Genomic DNA, 22,406 nt, shown 5'->3' on the forward strand with positions numbered 1-22,406 from the left:
GAATTCGGGGCGCGTATGTGCCTGACCGGGAAGCGGCCCTTCGTTAAAGCGGAGGAATTCGATAGATTCCGATAGGTCATCGAGTGGCTGACCAGTCTCACGCTACATCATGACAGTCAGTTTTCGGCTTTCTCTACTGAGGTGCTCGCCCGGCCGAACCGGGGGCACAATCACAGTAGTTCTCCTGGTGCTAACTTAGCCGATAGAGTGGAACGTAAGGTAGCCGAACTCAGGAGCCGGGCAACCCAACATTTGACCAAAGACATGATTCGGAGCTGATGCATATAATGCCAAAACTCGCGACGCTGAACTCTCCCTAAGGTGTTCGGTCTTTATGAGTGCGGGCGAAACAACACTCTTTATTAAAAAAGCCCCTAGTGTCCAGGTACGTGCAAAAATTCTGACGTGGCCACATGCCAAGACGCCAGCCTCCTCCTTGGTTATATCAGAAAGAAAAAACCAGGGGATGTGTAGCAACAAGAGACAGTAAAAAAGGTTTACGTAGGGTCTTAATCTAAAAAGAATCCTTTAGGATGGGTCCCTACTGCACGTCTGCGCCCGTGTCTCCGTTGTGCCGTATCCTGGACGGGCGCCGCACGACGTTCATCTGTAAAAGAGAGGAACTGAGTTGAAAATGGGTCGTGCCGAGAAAGTTTAAAATAAACAAAGTATAAAGTAAGATATATAAGATTGAGCTTTATTGTCTCTTATTGTATATGCGTGGAGCCCCTAGTGTGGGGGTATATGGCTTCTATGCCTGCATCAATGATGATTTTGCACCGAACTCGTCTATCCGCGTTTGTGGTCTTGAATGACCTATTTCGAAGTTTTTTTGGCCGGTGAGGCCATTTTGCCGTGGGGCTGTCAAAGCGGCCGCACAGTCCTCCGCTTGGGGAGGCGCACTTTAGTGCTTCCCCTTCAAAGAGATGATGCCTCGTGGACCGGGCATCTTAAGCGTAAGAGATGCATAATGAGGTATTGCGTTAAAGCGAGCGAAAGCTTCGCGTCCCAGTAGTGCTTGATAGCGACTTGAGAAAGGGACAATATGGAATGTCAGCTTTTCACGGCGAAGGTTATCGGCAGAGCCGAATGTGACTGTGAGCCAGAGAAAACCCGTACAATGGGTGTCCGGACCAGGTATTACCCCTTGAAAGGAGGTTTTGCTGTGGTGGATTCTTGCTGGGTTTATCCCCATGTGCTGGATTGTATCCTGATATATCAGGTTTAGTCCACTGCCGCCGTCCATAAGGACATTTGAAAACTGGAGTCCGCCAATTATTGGATCAAGTATCAAGGCAGTCCAGCCTACATTCTTGATATTCCTAGAATAATCTAGCTGATCGAAGATGATCGGTTTTGACAACCAGTGGCAGGACCCTTTGGGGATGGGCCGTGTGGTGCGTACCTTTACGGGCACCGCACGTTTTGTTATGTGAAGTGAGTTCACTGTTTTTACTTCTTGTGGGAAGTTCTTTTGTTTCCTGGTACTCTGCTTTTGGGGTTCATCCTCGTCTTCGCTTGGTGTGTCGAGCCCCTTGTGTTCGGCATTGAGTCTGCCGGATTGTTTGGAAACCCAACAGTCTCTGTGGGTATGGTTAGCAGGCTTCCCGGGAGTACTGTGTATCTGACATATCCTGTCCAGGATTTTATTTAGGTTGGATGGATCGTCCCTGTTATCCTAGGGGGGCGATTTTTCCTTATTTTGTCGTGAGCCTTTGAATCCGGCATTGACCGCCGTGCTCTTCGGACTTTTGTCTTTAGTCCAGCGGCGGTCCTTGTTGCGTCGCGGTTTTCCGTTTCCATCCCTAGTTTCGGATGTACTTGGGTTGCTGGGGCTGCACCTTGCCAACCAGCTGTCCTCCCCTGCACAAAAGCGGGTCATGAGGCTTGTTAGTGCGGCCATTGTTCTTGGCTTTTCTTGGCCGAGGTGTCTGGCGGGCCATTCGTCTCGGACGTTATGCCTGAAAGCTGCTAAGGCTTCGACGTCCGGACAGTCGACTATCTGATTCTTTTTAGTGAGGAATCTATTCCAGAACTGCCGAGATGATTCTCTGGGTTGTTGAGTTATGTGACTAAGATCGTCTGCATCCGGAGGGCGGACATAGGTCCCTTGAAAGTTTGCTCGGAAAGCATCCTCGAGCTCTTCCCGGCTTCCAATTGTGTTTTCTGGAAGGCTTTTAAGCCAATGCCGGGCTGGGCCTTTAAGCTTAAGGGGTAGATACTTTATGGCGTGGAGATAATCTCCTCTAGCCATGTGTATGTGGAGGATATAATCCTCGATCCAGACTCTAGGGTCTGTTGTTCCATCATATGCCTCTATGTTTATGGGTTTGATTCCCTCTGGGAATTCATGGTCCAGGACCTCATCGGTGAAACATAGGGGGTGTGCGGCACCCCTGTATTTGGGTGTGCCGGATTCCAATGATGGCTTCATAGCGTTGCTTACGAGAGCTTGCTTTCTTGGCCCGTAAATGGACCTGACTGGGCCGTGATGCGAATCCTTGAATGGGTCGCATGCCGATTTAGGTGCGGCGCCGCTTGCCGCTTTGTGGGGTCGTCTATCCGATCGTGTGGCTTTTTCATTTTATGAATGCGAGGGCTCTAGGGCCTCTTCGTCGAATTCAGGCAGTAGCTTTCTTTTCGGATAGCTTTTAGTGCGGCGACTGTCACCGTGCTTATCTGTGGTATTGATTACTTTGCTCCATCTAATCCGGAGTGCGTCTTCCGCTGTTTTTAGCTTCCGCTTCTGCTTCTTTAGGCTGCGTGTAGTTGCAACGAGCCTCTCATGGAGATTCTTCTGCTCCATAGGTTTATTCGGCATGAGGTCGTATGGAATGCCGTTTTCACCGGAGGAGGGATGTTCGGTTTCTCTATCCGTGTTGCCCTGTTCGGATGGTTGTTCTAAGGCCTGCTCGTCGTCTACCGGCTCGTCCTGCTCTATGGCTGGGTTTTTGTTGAGGCGGGGCTTGGGTCGGCGTTTACGCCGATGCTTTGATTGCTTTTCGGGGGGTCGATCTCCCGTCCCGTCCCCCTTTTCCTCATTGTCGCTTCCTTTAGGGGTATCCACCATGTACACATCATGAGATGAGGTGGCTGTCCAATGTCCTATGGGCGTTGGTTCGTCGGTATCTCCTGCATCGTCATCCATGTTGTCGATGTCTCCGGAGTCGAAGTTGAGCATGTCGTTTAAATTGTCGACAGTGGCTACCAAGTGGGTGGTGGGTGGGCTTTGAATTTCTTCATCGTCCGTATCCCAACCTTGCTGACCGTAATCCGGCCAGGGCTCTCCTGATAAAGAGAGAGACTTAAGAGAATTCAGGATGTCGCCGAAGGGCGAGTGCTGAAAGATGTCCCCGGCGGTGAACTCCATTATCGGCGCCCAATCGGATTCGATCGGCAGGGGCGCGGGGGGCTCGGAGTTCGGAGAGGAATCCGGCTCCTCGGAGTCACGGGCCATGCGGAGTGCGGGGCTGGAGTTCGGATCGATCGCCTCCGAGATCGCAACCCCTGAGGCAGCGTCCAACCGCTGATCCTCGATCGGCGCATTAGGCTCCGAATCAATGGTCGAAACCGATGCGTGTGCGGCCTCCAAGGCGCTGTTCGGCGGCAGAGCTATATCATGCCCATCGAGACAGTGCGGCACGCTTGGCTGTGGCTCGAATCCGTCGAAGGTCAAGTTCCGCGGATGTCAGCCGTGTAGTTTAAGCTTCCAAACCTGGCTTGATGGCCAGGGGCGTAGCTTTCGATCTGCTCTAGGTGGCCGAGCGAATTGGCCCGCAGAGCGAAGCCGCCGAAGACGAAGATCTGTCCGGGGAGAAAAGTCTCACCCTGGACCGTATCGTTGTTGATGATCAAAGGAGCCATCGGGCCTAAAGGCGACGACACAGAGGAACTCTCAATGAAAGCACCAATGTCGGTGTCAAAACCGGCGGATCTCGGGTAGGGGGTCCCGAACTGTGCGTCTAGGCTGGATGGTAACAGGAGGCAGGGAACACTTTGTTTTACCCAGGTTCGGGCCCTCTCGATGGAGGTAATACCCTACTCCTGCTTGATTAATATTGATGATATGGGTAGTACAAGAGTAGATCTACCACGAGATCAAGGAGGCTAAACCCTAGAAGCTAGCCTATGGTATGATTGTTGTGTATGGAGTTGATTGCCTAAGGACTACAACCCTCCGGTTTATATAGACACCGGATAGGGTTAGGGTTACACAGAGTCGGTTACAATGGTAGGAGATCTTGAATATCCGTATCGCCAAGCTTGCCTTCCACGCCAAGGAAAGTCCCATCCGGACACGGGACTAAGTCTTCAATCTTGTATCTTCATAGTCCAGGAGTCCGGCTGAAGGTATAGTCCGGCTACCCGAACACCCCCTAATCCAGGACTCCCTCACCCACCGCCGCCGCCGGTTTTCCCTAGAAAACCATTCGGTTTTCCGCCGGTTTTCGTTCGGTTTTTTATATCCGTTTTTTAGATTGTTTTTTTCGGTTTAGGTTATTTAGCGAGCGTTCGCTCGTTTGTTCATTTTAACGAACACGTTCACCATTTAGCTCCAGATAACGAACATTCGTTCGTTAATCTGTTCGTCGTTTTTCTTTTTCTCGGATTTTCCGAGATTATTTCTGATCGCGATTTCTGATCCGATTTTTGTTCTACTATAACTTTTCGCTCCTTTATCGGAATCAGGCGATTCAATCGCCTAGAGTTTCGTCGCGAAACCCTCTTTCCGTTTAACCAACTCAAACAAGTTTTTGCTTCTGTAAAATTTGACCTAGATCCAGATTAGTAAACGAAGTTTGTTTCTTTCGCTGTTTGACTTTCGTTGCTTCTTTCGATTTGATTCTTTTTGCCAACCGGAGTTCTTAAGTTGTACTTTCTGGTTAGTTCTCTTATTTGAGTTTTGCCCATGCATTAGATGAGTACTTATTGTATGCTTGTTTGTTGCGATAGAGTGCCCGGAGTGCGCCGCTTGCTACTTTGAATCGCTATGTTTCGCGGATCATTAGCAAGGCAAGTACCACTTTGATCATACCTCTTTACTACCCAGTTTTATTGCATTAGATCAATCCTCAAACATTGCATGATTTAGGATCAAATTAAATTGTGGGTTTTGGGAAGTAGATGAGGTAGTACCTATTACCTGTTTCATTATCAAACCTTTGGGAGTTACCTCTACGTTTGCTTATATTGCCATGCTATGCTAGTAGACATGGATTGGGTGAGCGTATCCATGACAGATGTGAGATTGATAAATTAATGGTTTACTTAAGGTGGCAACTTAAACACACATCTGGGTGGATTGAGTCACATGGGTATTCTAGCGAGTGCCTGTTTTTCTTTTGGACCGCCACCCAGGCTCAAAGGGATCATGAGATTATTCATACTGGAAACTTCCGTGGGACTAAGTCGTGCGAACTCTTACAATGGTAGACTAGCAGATGTAGGGGATGTAGGTGGTACGGTCTACCCATTCGTAAGGTGCTAGAGCTACTGAAAGACTATGTCTCGGTCATCCGTTTCTCAAACATCATGTAGTGCGAGAATCCCAACGGAGGAGATCGAGTCTTTTGGGGAAAAGTGTGCAAACCTCTGCAGAGTGTATAAACTAATCATGGTTAGCCGTGTCCCCGATTATGGACAACTTGAGTATCTAGTACTTGGATTATCATGTGAATCTCATCATGTTACTCTAATTAATTTTGTTGGGTTCTAATGATGATGCTTAATTGGGATTGAGAGGGTGTCTACACTCTCAATGTTTAACAACTACCATGATAGTTAAATAAAATTTATTCCTTTGCAGTAGGGAAAAATTGGCTTTACACAAAAATGTAACCATAGAGCTTTCCACCAGCCAAATATGCATGTAGTATAGTCTTATTCTTTCATTTCTCTCTATGTGTTACTTTGCCAGCATATTCCATGTGCTGACCCGTTTCGTGCTGCAACGTTCATGTTGTAGACTTTTTAGACGACGAGTAAGGTGCCTTTAGGTCATGGTTCTATACTCAGTGATGCCGTTGGAGTTGATGGACTCACTTATCTTCCAAGCCTTCCGCTGTTATCATTATTAGATGGCCTTAAGCCATATTTATTGTAATAAGTTCTCTTTTGAGACATTCGATGTAATAAGCGTGTGATTGCTACTCTGTTATAAATCCTTCAAGTACTGTGCGTATCAGCATTACTGATCCAGGGATGACACTGAAGCACAGAGATCAGACTGTTTGAGGTCTGGTTGCTACAAGATGGTATCAGAGCACACGCTGACTGTAGGACACGACCACTAAGCTAAAGCCCTAGATCACTACTCACTCTTCTCATTTCTGACTCCTCATCTTTTCTACTCTATTAGGATGGCGGATGCAAGGAACAAGTTTACACAACCGGATGAGGATACACCCTTTGGACGTTATTTGAAGGAAGTCACTAGATACCTGAACATCGGAGTACCAAGCTTCACCGGAACCTACAACGCCACTTTATCGGAAGAGGAGCGCTGGATGATTCAAGTTCAAGTTCCAGGAAGGACGTTCATGCCCATCACTGAGCCCATAGAGTTTTCCTTTGATGCACCAACCTGGAGTCTAGGAAAGAGCATGGCAGCTCACATCGCCATGGGACGTATTGGAGAAGTTTACCGCAGTGATCTCAAGGATACTATCTACTAGATTTGTGGGCGTCGAGATGAGCACTGGGAGATGATCAGCACCAGGAAGGATAGATCAATCACAGCTTTTATCTAGGAGTTAAACCAACACATTCGACGTCAGGAGAACCAGATGTGCGCAGACATGATAGATCTGAAGAAGGCGAGGACAAAAATCACGGAACTGGAGGAAGAACTCAAGGCTACCCGTGAAGATTATATGGAGGAAATCGAAGCATTAGTGGAGAAGAATGACGACCTGATCAAGAAGATCGGAATATTCATGGGAGGCTCTACACCAGTAGAAGAACACGAAGAACCCAAGGAGATTCGCCCGGAAGACTACATCATCATCGACGACACCGACTCGGATCCACACGATAGCGATGATGATTATGTTGATGAAGCTGGAGCAGATATCATGGAGTCTGCAACCGAAGAATATTCTAGTAGACCACCCCATCAGTAGTAGTATTCGACCATGTAAATATAATAGTCCGAGCACTTTTGCGGTAGTTAGACCGATTGTATGCCCTTGTTTGATTGAATGAAGTGAATTGTTTGCTTTTGCCTCATGTGCATATGGGTAGTGTTTTCTCTCTAGACCCCTCTCTATTCTTAAATCTCATCTTTTCTAAACCCATCAGATGCCTCCGAGACGTGATAATGGATTTGCATTCCCACCGAAGCTCACTCAGTTGATCCAACAGCAGAATACGTTGATGCAGTTGCTAGTCCAGCATCAGAATCAGGGGAAAAACAACAATAACCCGCCACCACCGCCACCACCTGTTGATCACTTCACCCGTTTTCTTAGGCTAAATCCGCCGGTGTTCTCTAGTAGCACCGAGCCGATAGTAGCAGATGATTGGCTCCGCAAGATTGGAAGGGAGCTAACCACTACAGGACGTACTGATGCTGAGAAGGTGCACTTTGCCGCACATCAGTTGGATGGACCAGCAACATCATGGTGGGAGAATTACACTGTCACCTACCCTATAGCCACAGTGACATGGGATCAGTTTCAGCAGGCTTTCTGTACTGCCCATGTTTCAGCAGGAGCTATGGCCATGAAGAAGCGCGAGTTTCGCAACTTGCGCCAAGGAGGACGGACAGTTGGCCAGTATGTGGATGACTTTAGTAAGCTAGCACATTATGCCCTAGATGACGTTGCTACGGATGGAGCTAAGCAGGAGAAGTTTCTGGAAGGACTAAATGATGAGTTGAGCATGCAGTTGATGGTAGCAAGCTTCAACAACTATCAGGAGTTGGTAGATCATGCTCTTATGATTGAAGGGAAGCAGCAGCAAATTGAGAATCGCAAGAGGAAGTATGGACAAGGGAAGTACAATTCAGGAGCTCAGCAGAAGCCACGTTTTACCCCTAAACCGGGAGGACCTTTTCAGCACACCCATGGGGGAGGAAGTTCGCATAATCATAATGGACCCAAGAATGGTAATGGGAATGGAGGAAGCAACGGCCAGAACCGTACCAACTCGTCAACCCCAGCCAAGAGAGACCTGAGCCAAGTCACTTGCTTTAAGTGCCAGAAGACCGGACATTATGCCAATGAATGTCCTGAAGCCCAGAATGGAAATGGCAATGGAAGCTCTGGGAAGAAGCCGAACCCTTTCAATAGGGGACAGGTGAACCACGTTAGCGTGGAGGAGGTTGAAGCTCAGCCAGATGCAGTAATAGGTAAGTTTTTGGTTAAGTCATTTACTGCACTCGTTCTTTGTGATACTGGTGCATCGCATTCATACATCTCAAGGGGATTTGTGGTAAGTATAAACTGCCAACCCAAGCCCTTAGGTCACCCATGTTAGTAACCTTGCCTGGAGCAGAGTATATGACTAGTCTATGGTGTGATCGGTTAGCATTAAGGATTGGTAACTATGTATTTCCCTCGGACCTAATAGTATTGGAATCTCAAGGATTGGATGTGATATTAGGCATGGATTGGTTATCAAAGTACGAAGGGAACATTGAATGCGCCAGTAAGTCAATTTTGCTTACAACGCCAGAAGGAAGAAGGATCAAGTATGTATCTCGGCATGTGCCTAAGAGGACTCAAGTAAATTCCCTAACATGAGTTGTGTAGGAGGAAGTACCAGTGGTGAAGGATTTCCCTGATGTATTTCCAAAGGAGTTGCCAGACATGCCACCGGATAGAGACATTGAGTTTTTGATTGAGCTTTTGCCAGGCATAGAGCCAATATCTAAGAGACCATACAGGATGCCCGCAAAAGATTTGGAGGAAATTAAGAAGCAGATTAAGGAGTTACTGGATAAAGCTTATATTCGCCCAAGTTCTTCACCTTGGGGATCGCCAGTACTTCTAGTGGGAAAGAAGGATGGGTCGTTAAGGATGGTTGTTGATTATCGAGGGTTGAATGAAGTAACAATCAAGAACAAGTACCCACTACCGATGATCAATGATCTGTTTGATCGATTGCAATGAGCTAAGGTATTTTCCAAGATCGATCTGCTATTAGGATACCATCAGTTGAAGATTCGAGAACAAGATATACCTAAGACTACCACCAGGTATGGGTTGTACGAGTACACCGTTATGTCATTTGGTCTGACTAATGCACCTGCCTATTTTATGAACATGATGAACAAAGTGTTTATGGAGGTTTTGGATAAGTTCGTCGTAGTGTTCATTGATGATATTCTGGTTTACTCAAAGATTGAAGAGGAACATAAGGAACATTTGCGTTTGGTACTTGAGAAGCTCAGAGAACATCAGCTATATGCCAAGTTTAGCAAATGTGAGTTTTGGTTGAAGGAAGTTGGATTCCATGGACACGTTATATCCGGAGAAGGTATAGTAGTAGGTCCCACCAAGGTTGACATTGTGACAAATTGGGAAGCACCAACAACAGTTGGAGAGATCTGGAGTTTTCTTGGACTCGCAGGATACTACCGGAGATTTATTGAAAATTTCTCGAAGATTGCAAAGCCTATGACGGAGTTGTTGAATAAGGATACCAAGTTCAAATGGACTGAGGAATGTGAGGCTAGTTTCCAGGAGTTGAAGAAATGTTTGGTTACATCACCAGTGTTGATTTTGCCAGATCAGAACAAGGATTGTGAGGTGTATTGCGACGCTTCACGTCAAGGACTTGGAGCAGTGCTTATGCAGGAGGGAAGAGTTGTTTCATATGCTTCACGACAGCTGAAGCCGCATGAGTTGAATTATGCCACGCATGATTTGGAGTTAGCAGCCGTAGTGCATGCATTAAAAACTTGGAGGCATTTTCTCATTGGAAACCATTGTGAAGTATACACGGATCACAAGAGTATGAAGTATATTTTCACGCAGAAGGAGCTAAATCTCAGGCAAAGGAGATGGTTGGAGCTCATCAAGGATTATGATATGAGATTGCATTATCATCCCGGAAAGGCTAACGTAGTAGCTGACGCACTGAGCCGTAAAAGCCATGTCAACACCCTAATGACGGGAGATTTACCGAAGGATTTAGCCGAGGACCTTCGTGAGCTATGTTTGGAGATAGTTCCAAGAGGCTATGTAGCAGCATTGGAGATTCAGTCTACTTTGATGGATAAGATCAGAGAAGCTCAGAAGGCTGACAAGGAGGTTGCCTCTATAAAGGAGAAGATGAGCAAAGGAAAAGTTAAAGGATTTCGTGAGGATGAGCACGATACCCTATGGTTTGAAGACCATGTTTATGTGCCCAATGACCCGGAGATCAGGAAGTTAATTCTGCAAGAATCCCATGATTCACCATATTCGATTCATCCAGGAAATACCAAGATGTATTTGGATTTGAAGGATATTTTCTGGTGGACCGGAAGGAAGAAGGATATTGCGGAGTATGTAGAAGTTTGTGACGTATGTTAGAGAGTAAAGGCAGAGCATCAGAAGCTAGCGGGATTGCTACATCCATTGCCAATACCCGAATGGAAGTGGGATAAGCTAGGCATGGATTTTATCACAGGTTTGCCCATAACACGTTCAGGCTATGACTCAATTTGGGTTATAGTCGATCGTTTGACAAAGGTAGCTCATTTCATCCCAGTGAAGACTACCTACACCAGTGCTAAGTTGGCAAAGATATAAATGACCAGGATTGTATGTCTGCATGGAGTTCCAAGGAGTATTGTATTAGATAGAGGAACCCAGTTTACCTCAAAGTTCTGGAATCAATTGCACGAAACTTTTGGTACCGGGCTAGAGTTCAGTACAGCTTTTCATCCACAGACAGATGGACAGACCGAGAGAGTCAATCAGATTTTGGAGGATATGCTGAGAGCTTGCGTGCTAGATTATGGATCTAGTTGGGACGACAATTTGCCATATGCAGAGTTCTCTTACAATAACAGTTATCAATCCAGTTTGAAGATGGCCCCTTTCGAAGCCTTGTACGGAAGGAGGTGCAGGACCCCATTGTCGTGGGATGAAGTTGGAGACCGCCAGTTGTTTGGACCAGATTTGATTAAGGAGTCTGAACAGAAGGTGAAATTGATTCGCGATAGGCTCAAGATAGCCCAGTCTAGGCAGAAGAGCTACGCAGATTCTAAACACAAGGAGACAGTTTACGAAGTCAGAGACCGAGTTTATCTTCGAGTATCTCCACTTCGAGGAGTTAAGCACTTTGGAGTTAAGGGAAAGTTAGCGCCACGTTTTGTAGGACCATACAAGGTTTTGGAGCGTATGGGAGAAGTAGCCTACAAGTTGGAATTACCCGAAGGATTGTCAAGAGTTCATGATGTATTCCACGTTTCCCAGTTGAAGAAGTGCCATGCAGAGATGGCTAATATACCACTGAGAGATACAGTGCCCCTAGAAGCGATTCAGCTGGATAGTGATTTGACCTATGAGGAGAAACCAGTCAAGATTCTTGAGTATGCCAGCCGAGTCACCCGCAGCAAGGTTATTAAGTTTGGAAAGTTCAGTGGAGCCACCACACCGAGGATGAAGCCACCTGGGAGCGAGAGCAAGATCTGCTGAAGGACCACCCTCACCTATTTTCTAGCCAACCCGAATCTCGAGGGCGAGATTCATCTTAAGGGGGGGTAGGTTTGTAACATCCCAAATTTTCAATTTGGAATGTTATACATTAGATCATCACTGCATATCATATTTTTTGTTTGCATTTGGTTTTATCCTAGAAATTCTACGCAACTCAAGGACCCTCGGAGAGAGTTGGGGATTTCATTATTTTCATATTTGAGTTTTCTCAAATTTTGAAAAATAGGATCATTTGATTTTATTTATTTTATCTTCAATTATTTCTATTATAAAAATATGAGAGTGGGAATAAAATGACTTTCCAAAATAAAGAAATATTGAGGATTTAATAATAAAATCAAATAAGATTTTATTTTGGATTTATTTGCTATTTTATTTGAATTTAGGAAAAATGCATGTTTTTCAAAATTTCATTTAGGCCCCAAACAAATGTTCATCCTATTCAGCTTGATTTTAGAAGTCGGGGAAAATTTATTTCGGGATTTTTTGAGTCCATTTAGTATTTCTTTTATTTGTTTTTCTGCGCGAAATTATTAAAAAAATGTGCAACCAACTTTGGGCCGTATTCGGCCAGGACTCTGTCCGGCCGGCCTTTATAAGGAGCCGACCCCGAGCCCGTAAGCCACCCCGCGCCTAACCCTAACCCTAGCCGCCCAAGCCGCCGCACGCCGCCGCCGCACGCCGCCGCCGCTAGAGCCGCCGTCGCCCCGCCCGCTGACCACCGCCGCCGCCGAGGTAGACCCCGCCGCCTCTGCCGGTTTTCCCTAGAAACCCGTTCGGTTTTCCGCCGGTTTTCGTTCGGTTTTTTTAGATCCGTTTTTTAGATCGTTTTTTTCCGGTTTAGGTTATTTAGCGAGCGTTCGCTCGTTCATTCGTTTTAACGAACGCGTTCACCGTTTAGCTCTAGATAATGAACGTTCGTTCGTTAATCTGTTCGTCATTTTTCTTTTTCTCGGATTTTCCGCGGTTATTTCTGATCGCGATTTCTGATCCAATTTTATTTCTAGTATAACTTTTCGCTCGTTTATCAGAATCAGGCGATTCAAGCGCCTGGAGTTTCGTACCGAAACCCTCTTTCTGTTTAACCAACTCAAACAAGTTTTTGCTTCTGTAAAATTTGACCTAGATCCAGATTAATAAACGAAGCTTGTTTCTTTCGTTGTTTGACTTTTGTTGCTTCTTTCGATTTGATTCTTTTTGCCAACCGGGGTTCTTAAGTTGAACTTTCTGGTTAGTTCTCTTATTTGAGTTTTACCCGTGCATTAGATGAGTACTTATTGTATGCTTGTTTGTTGTGATAGAGTACCCGGAGTGCGCCGCTTGCTACTTTGAATTGCTAGGTTTTGCGGATCATCAGCAAGGCAAGTAACACTTTGACCATACCTCTTTACTACCCAGTTTTAATTGCATTAGATCAATCCTCAAACATTGCATGATTTAGGATCAAATTAAATTGTGGGTTTTGGGAAGTAGACGAGGTAGTACCTATTACATGTTTCATTATCAAACCTTTAGGAGTTACCTCTACGTTTGCTTATATTGCCATGCTATGCTAGTAGACGTGGATAGGGCGAGTGTATCCATGACAGATGTGAGATTGATAAATTAATGGTTTACTTAAGGTGGCAACTTAAACACACATCTGGGTGGATTGAGGCACCTGGGTATTCCAGCGATTGCTTGTTTTTCTTTTCGACCGCCACCCAGGCTCAAAGGGATCATGAGATTATTCATACTGGAAACTTCCGTGTGCAGCCACAAGCTACTATGGGCTCTAGCATAGTTGACTAAGTCCTGTGAACTCTTACAGTGGTAGACTAGCAGATGTAGGGGATGTAGGTGGTACGGTCTACCCGTTCGTAAGGTGCTAGCGCCACTAAAAGACTATGTCTCGGTCATCCGTTTCTCAAACATCATGTAGTGCGAGAATCCCAACGGAGGAGATCGATTCTTGTGGGGAAAAGTGCGCAAACCTCTGCAGAGTGTATAAACTAATCATGGTTAGCCGTGTCCTCTGTTATGGACAACTTGAGTATCTAGTACTTGGATTATTGATAACCCACAAGTATAGGGGATCGCAACAACTTTCGAGGGTAGAGTATTCAACCCAAATTTATTGATTCGACACAAGGGAAGCCAAAAAATATTCTCAAGTATTAGTAGCCGAGTTGTCAATTCAACCACACCTGGAAACTTAGTATCTGCAGCAAAGTGTTTAGTAGCAAAGTAATATGATAGTGGTGGTAGCGGCAACAAAAGTAAAGATAGCAAAAGTAATGTTTTTGGTATTTTGTAGTGGTTGTAACAGTAGCAGCGGGAAAATAAATAAGCGTAAACCAGTATATGGAAAACTCGTAGGCACCGGATCAGTGATGGATAATTATGCCGGATGCGGTTCATCGTGTAACAGTCATAACATAGGGTGACACAGAACTAGCTCCAATTCATCAATGTAATGTAGGCATGTATTCCGTATATAGTCATACGTGCTTATGGAAAAGAACTTGCACGGCATCTTTTGTCCTACCCTCCCGTGGCAGCGGGGTCCTATTGGAAACTAAGGGATATTAAGGCCTCCTTTTGATAGAGAACCAGAACAAAGCATTAGCACATAGTGAATACATGAACTCCTCAAACTGTGGTCATCACCGGGAGTGGTCCCGATTATTGTCACTTCGGGGTTGCCGGATCATAACACATAGTAGGTGACTATAGACTTGCAAGATAGGATCAAGAACTCACATATATTCATGAAAACGTAATAGGTTCAAATCTGAAATCATGGCACTCGGGCCCTAGTGACAAGCATTAAGCACAGCAAAGTCATAGCAACATCAATCTCAGAACATAATGGATACTAGGGATCAAACCCTAACAAAACTAACTCGATTACATGATAAATCTCATCCAACCCATCACCGCCCAGCAAGCCTATGATGGAATTACGCACGCACGGCGGTGAGCATCATGAAATTGGTGATGGAGGATGGTTGATGATGATGACGGCGATGAACCCCCCTCTTCGGAGCCCCGAATGGACTCCAGATCAGCCGTCCCAAGAGGTTTTAGGGCTTGGCGGCGGCTCCGTATCGTAAAACGCGATGATTTCTTCTCTCTGGTTTTTTTCTCTTCGAAAGCAAATATATAGAGTTGGAGTTGGCGTCGGAGGGCATCCAGGGGGCTCACGAGGTAGGGGGGCGCGCCCTAGAGGGGGGGAGGGGCGCCCCCACCCTCGTGGACAGGGTGTGGGCCCCCTGGTCTTCATCTTTGGCGAGGATTTTTTATTTTATTTTCTAAGATGTTCCGTGGAGTTTCAGGTCATTCCGAGAATATTTGTTTTCTGCACATAAAACAACACCATGGTAATTCTGCTGAAAACAGCGTCAGTCCGGGTTAGTTCCATTCAAATCATACAAGTTAGAGTCAAAAACAAGGGCAAAAGTGTTTGGAAAAGTAGATATGACAGAGACGTATCAACTACCCCAAGCTTAAACCCTTGCTTGTCCTCAAGCAATTCAGTTGACAAACTGAAAGAAAGAAAGAAAAACTTTTACAAACTCTGTTTGCTCTTGTTGTTGTAACTATGTCAAGCCAGCATTCAAGTTTTCAGCATAGATCATAACTAACCACATTTGCAATAATTCTCAGGTCTCATAATTACTCATATCAATAGCATAATCAACTAGCAAGTCATAATAATAAATCTCGGATGACAACACTTTCTCAAAATAATCATAATATGATATAACAAGATGGTATCTCGCTAGCCCTTTCTGAGACCGCAAAACATAAATGCAGAGCATCTTTAAAGATCAAGGACTTACTAGACATTGTAATTCATGGTAAAAGAGATCCAATCATAGTCACACCCAATCATAGATTAATAGTGATGAATGCAAATGAAAGCTGTGCTCTCCAGCTAGTGCTTTTTAATAAGAGGGTGATGACTCAGCATAAAAGTAAATGGATAGGCCCTTCGCAGAGGGAAGCAGGGATTTGTAGAGGTGCCAGAGCTCAGTTTTGAAATAGAGATAAATTGTATTTTGAGCGGTATACTTTCATTGTCAACGTAGCAACTAAGAGATGGCGATATCTTCCATGCTAAACACATTATAGGTGGTTCCCAAACAGAATGGTAAAGTTTATACTCCCCCTCCACCAACAAGCATCAATCCATGACTTGCTGGAAACAACGAGTGTCTCCAACATACATCAGGTCCCAGGGGGAGTTTTTTTTGCAATTAATTTTGATTTGGTTTGCATAAAGCATGGGACTGGCATCCCGGTGACCAGCCATTTTCTCGTGAGTGAGGAGCGGAGTCCACTCCTCTTGAGAATAACCCGCCTAACACAGAAGATAAGGACAACCTTGGTTGATACAAGAGCTATTCGAGCATACAAAACATAATGTTTATTTGAAGGTTTATAGTTTGGCACATACAAATTTACTTGGAACGGCAGGTAGATACCGCATATAGGAAGGTATAGTGGACTCATCTGGAATAACTTTGGGGTTTAAGGGTCTGGATGCACAAGCAGTATTCCCGCTTAGTACAAGTGAAGGCTAGCAAAAGACTGGGAAGCGACCAACTAGAGAGCGACAACAGCCATGTACATGCATTAAAATTAATAAACATGGGATGCAAGCATGAGTAGGATATAATCCACCATGAACATAAATATCGTGAATGCTATGTTGATTTGTTTCAACTACATGCGTGAACATGTGCCAAGTCAAGTTACTTAAATCATTCAAAGGAGGATACCACCCCATCATACCACATCATAATCATCTCAATAGCATGTTGGCACACAAGGTAAACCATTATAACTCATAGCTAATCAAGCATGGCACAAGCAACTACGATCTCTAATTGTCATTGCAAACATGTTTATTCATAATAAGCTGAATCAAGAACGAGGGGCTCATCATATTTACAAAAACAAAAGAGGTCGAGTTCATACCAGCTTTTCTCATCTCAATCAGCCCATCATATATCATCATAATTGCCTTTCACTTGCACGACCGAACGGTGTGAATAATAATAACAGTGTACGTGCATTGGACTAAGCTGGAATCTGCGAGCATTCAATAAACAGGAGAAGACAAGGCAATATGGGCTCTTGGTTAAATCAACAATAGTGCATATAAGATCCACTTCAACAATTTAATTATGGTTTTCTCCTACTGACCCCCAAAGAAAAGAAAAGAAATAAAACTATTTACACGGGAAAGCTCCCAACAAGCAAAAGAAGAACGGGGAATATTTTTGGGTTTTCTTTGTAATTACTACTACAAGCATGGAAAGTAAATTAATTAAAAGCTACAACTAATTTTTTTTGTTTTTTCTTAAGGTTTATTAAACACACAAGAAGAAAGCATAAAAGGAAATAAACTAGCATGGATGATACAATGAAAAAGTATGAGCACCGACATCTAGTAATGAGTGTGTGTGAGCATAAATGTAATGTCAGTGAGAAATACGTACTCCCCCAAGCTTAGGCTTTTGGCCTAAGTTGGTTTATGGCCACGGCTGGCCTGGAGGATACCCATAGGTGTAGCTGGGGTTGTACTGCGACGAAGAATAGTTGGGATCATACCGATGTGCAGCGGTTATCGCCTGCTGAGCTGCAGCATGGAGCCGAGCTGCCTCCGCTCTCCTCTCGTACTCTTCTGCCTCCTCTCTGGTAATAACATATCTTATTTTTGTCTGTGAATCAAAGAAGGCAGGAGCAGGGTGAGTAATACGGAAAACACGTCGTTTATCAAAAATTAAACGATATAAGAGAGGTGATTCAGGCCTCTCGACAAACTGGTGCAAGGCCATTGAGTTATAATCTAAATATGCAGGAGGCAACTCTGTATCACCCTCATGAATGTCTATCTCAAGAAAATGAGCTAAGCAGGTTGCATAAATTCCTCCAAAGAAATCTCCATTATGTCTATTATGATGCAACCTACGAGCTACAGTGGCTCCCATATGATAAGATTGGTCTCCTAACACAACGCTCCTAAGAATGCTAAGATCAGGGACACACATGTGACATGCTTCATCCTTAGCATTTATGCATCTATCGATGAAGAGAGCAAAATAATGTATAGCAGGAAAGTGAATGCTCCCTATGGTAGCCTGCGTTATATCTCTAGATTCCCCCACAGTTATACTAGCAAGAAAGTTTCTAAATTCAGATTTAGGGGGATCCCTAACACTACCCCATGATGGAAGTTTCCAAGCAGAAGTGAAATCCTCTAAGTCCATGGTATAAGATTTGTCATAGAGATCAAACATGACTGAAGGAGAATTATGCGAAGATGAAACTCAAACCTCCTCACAAATGAACTTGTGAGATCATGATACTGGGGGCATTTGTTAGCCTCAAAATCCTCAACACCGGCACTGCACTAATATGCTTTGAATTCTTCTTTAATTCCCGCACAGTCCATAAAATTTTCCGACGGCCATTCGCAAGGCCGTACTGGAGCGTCTCTGGTGGATCCTCATCAGCATCGCGCATAGCAATCCTGGGTCCTTTGCTTCTTAGAGGAACCACCTTGGAACATCTTCCTAAGCATATTGTTTTTCTCTGAAAAATTCTGAAATTTTTAGTAACTTCAAACAAAAGTGAACCAACTTCAATAAAACTGATAGCAACTACTCCTACAAGTGCTTAGAGCCTATATCATGCATCAAAACTAGCTTTGACCATATAAATTTGACATGCAAGCTCAAGAATAGGGTCACCTAAGCAGCAAAAATTTGCACTGGATAAAGCACTAGAACAAAAACTAATTGGACCAATGGAGTAGTCACATACCAAGGAATAATCTCCCCAAGCAGTTTTGCGAGAGGTGCTTTGAGCAAGGAGATCGAAAATGACAACAAAAGTGGCTGGAACTCGTGCTTGAGTTGGTTTTTCGGGTTTGTGTGAGACAGAGGAAGAAGATGGGTGCTGGGATAAGTGGAGGAGGGCCACCGTGGGACCACGAGGCAGGGGGCGCGCCCTAGAGGGGGGGGGGGGCGCCCACCACCCTTGTGGCCAGGTGCCAGCTCCTCCCGCGGTAATTTTTGCACAGTAAATCCTCAAATATTCCCGAAAAAATCATATTAAATTGGCATGTCATTCTGAGGACTTATATTTTTGGGATATTTTTATATTGCACGGATAAGTCAGAAAACAGACAAAAAAATACTAGTTTTACTTTATTTCTACTAAATAATAGAAAGTATAGAGAGGGTACAGAAGTTTGTGCTTCTAGTTTCATCCATCTCATGCTCATCAAAAAGAATCCACTAACATGGTTGATCAAGTCTTGTTAACAAACTCATTCTGATAATCATGAAACCGGAGAAATTTCGAATAACACTAAGTTACCTCAACGGGGATATGCACATCCCCTATAATAAGTATATCATATTTCTTTTTGACAGTAGGAACAAGAAATTCAAAACCTCCAATTATAATCGATGGAATTTTTCCAATGGAGTTGATACTATGAACTTGAGGTTATTTCCTCGGAAAGTGTACCATATGCTCATTACCATTAACATGAAAAGTGACATTGCCTTTGTTGCAATCAATAACAGCCCCTACAGTATTAAGAAAAGATCTTCCAAGAATAATAGACATACTATCATCCTCGGGAATATCAAGAATAACAAAGTCCGTTAAAATAGTAATGTTTGCAACCACAATAGGCACATCCTCACAAATACCGACAGGTATAGCAGTTGATTTATCAGCCATTTGCAAAGATATTTCGGTAGGTGTCAGCTTATTCAAGTCAAGTCTACGATATAAAGAGAGAGGCATAACACTAACACCGGCTCCAAGATCACATAAAGCAGTTTTAATATAATTTCTTTTAATGGAGCAAGGTATAGTAGGTACTCCGGGATCTCCAAGTTTCTTTGGTATTCCACCCTTAAAAGTATAATTATCAAGCATGGTGGAAATCTCAGCTTCCGGTATCTTTCTTTTATTAGTAATGATATCCTTCATATATTTAGCATAAGGATTTGTTTTGAGCACATCAGTTAATCGCATACGCAAAAAGATAGGCCTAATCATTTCAGCAAAGCACTCAAAATCCTCATCATCCTTTTTCTTGGATGGTTTTGGAGGAAAAGGCATGGGTTTCTGAACCCAAGGTTCCCTTTCTTTACCATGTTTCCTAGCAACAAAGTCACTTTTATCATAACATTGATTCTTTGATTGTGGGTTATCAAGATCAACAGCAGGTTCAATTTCTACATCATTGTCATTACTAGGTTGAGCATCATCATGAACATCATCATTCATATTTTCATTAGGTTCATGTTCATTACCAGATTGTGTTTCAGCATCAAACATAGATATATCATTTGGATTATCAAGTGGTTCAGCAATAGGTTCACTAGAAGTTTGCACAGTTCTATCATTTTTCTTTTTCTTCTTTTTAGAAGAACTAGAAACATCAATATTATTTCTCTGAGAATCTTGCTCGATTCTCTTAGGGTGGCCTTCAGGATACAAAGGTTCCTGAGTCATTCTACCAGTTCTAGTAGCCACTCTAATAGCATAATCATTTGTCTTACTATTCATTTCATCAAGCACTTCTTTTTGAGCCTTAAGTACTTGTTCTACTTGCGTGGTAACCATAAAAGCATGTTTGCTAACAAGTTTAAGTTCACCTTTAATATTAGCCATATAATCACCCAAGCGTCTAATCATATAAGCATTTTCTTTTAATTGTCTACCAAAATAAGCATTGAAGTCGTCTTGCTTAAACATAAAGTTATCAAACTCATCCAAGCACTGACTAGCAATTTTAGTGGGAGGGACTTCAGCTTTATCATATCTATAGAGAGAATTTACCTTTACCACCTGTGTCGGGATATCGGGATCAGGAGGTTCTTCAATAAATAAAGAATTGAGATCATAAGTTTCTTCAACAGGTGGTGAATTAAGACCATGTATTTCTTCAATAGGAGGTAAATTCTTAACATCTTTAACTTTAATACCTTTCTCTTTCATAGATTTCTTTGCCTCTTGCATTTTTCGGGACTGAGAAATAGAACACCTCTCTTCTTCGGAGTTGGTTTAGGAATAGGCTCAGTAATTGGAGCAGGAGCTGGCTCAGGAGGTGCCCAATTATTTTCATTTCTCAACATATTATTCAATAGAATTTCAGCTTCATTCGGTGTTCTTTCCCTGAAAAGAGAACCAACACAACTATCCAGGTAATCTCTGGAAGCATCGGTTAGTCCATTATAAAAGATATCAAGTATTTCGGGTTTCTTAAGAGGATGATCCGGCAAAGCATTAAGTAACTTGAGAAGCCTCCCCCAAGCTTGTGGGAGACTCTCTTCTTTAATTTGCACAAAGTTGTATATTTCCCTCAAAGCAGCTTGTTTCTTATGAGCAGGGAAATATTTAGTAGAGAAGTAATAAATCATATCCTAGGGACTATGCACACAACCAGGATCAAGAGAATTAAACCATATCTTAGCATCACCCTTTAATGAGAACGGAAATATTTTGAGTATATAGAGGTAACGCGATCTCTCATCATTAGTGAACAGGGCAACTATATCATTTAACTTAGTAAGATGTGCCACAAAAGTTTCAGATTCATAGCCATAAAACGGATCAGATTCAACCAAAGTAATTATATCAGGATCAACAGAGAATTCATAATCCTTATTAGGAACACATATAGGTGAAGTAGCAAAAGCAGGGCCGGGTTTCATTTTATCTCTAAGTGATTCTTTGTTCCATTTAACTAATAACCTCTTGAGCTCATATCTATCTTTGTAAGCTAAAATAGCGGCAGAAGATTCCATATCAAAAAGATAGCCCTCAGGAATAACAGGCATATTTTCATCATCACTTTCATCATCGTATTCATATTCAATAATTTCTTTTTCTCTAGCCCTAGCAATTTGTTCATCAAGAAATTCACCAAGGGGCACAGTAGTATCAGGCATAGAAGCAGTTTCATCATAAGTATCATGCATAGCAGAAGTGGCATCATCAATAACATGCGACATATCGAAACGAATAGTAGAAGCAGGTGTAGGTGTCGCTAGCTTACTCATAACAGAAGGTGAATCAAGTGCAGAGCTAGATGGCAGTTCCTTACCTCCCCTCGTAGTTGAGGGATAGATCTTGGTTTTTGGATCTCTCAAGTTCTTCATAATGATAAGCAGATATAAATCCCAAGTGACTCAAAGAATAGAGCTATGCTCGGCAATGGCGCCAGAAATTAGTCTTGATAACCCACAAGTATAGGGGATCGCAACAGCTTTCGAGGGTAGAGTATTCAACCCAAATTTATTGATTCGACACAAGGGGAGCCAAAGAATATTCCCAAGTATTAGTAGTTGAGTTGTCAATTCAACCACACCTGGAAACTTAGTATCTGCAGCAAAGTTTTTAGTAGCAAAGTAATATGATAGAGGTGGTAGCGGCAACAAAAGTAAAGAGAGCAAAAGTAATGTTTTGGTATTTTGTAGTGATTGTAACAGTAGCAGCGGGAAAATAAATAAGCGTAAACCAGTATATGGAAAACTCATAGGCACTGGATCAGTGATGGATAATTATGCCGGATGCGGTTCATCATGTAACAGTCATAACATAGGGTGACACAGAACTAGCTCCAATTCATCAATGTAATGTAGGCATGTATTCCCTATATAGTCATACGTGCTTATGGAAAAGAACTTGCATGACATCTTTTGTCCTACCCTCCCGTGGCAGCGGGGTCCTATTGGA

Source organism: Triticum dicoccoides, chromosome 5A, assembly GCF_002162155.2.
Source record: "Triticum dicoccoides isolate Atlit2015 ecotype Zavitan chromosome 5A, WEW_v2.0, whole genome shotgun sequence".
Taxonomy (NCBI): domain Eukaryota; kingdom Viridiplantae; phylum Streptophyta; class Magnoliopsida; order Poales; family Poaceae; genus Triticum; species Triticum dicoccoides.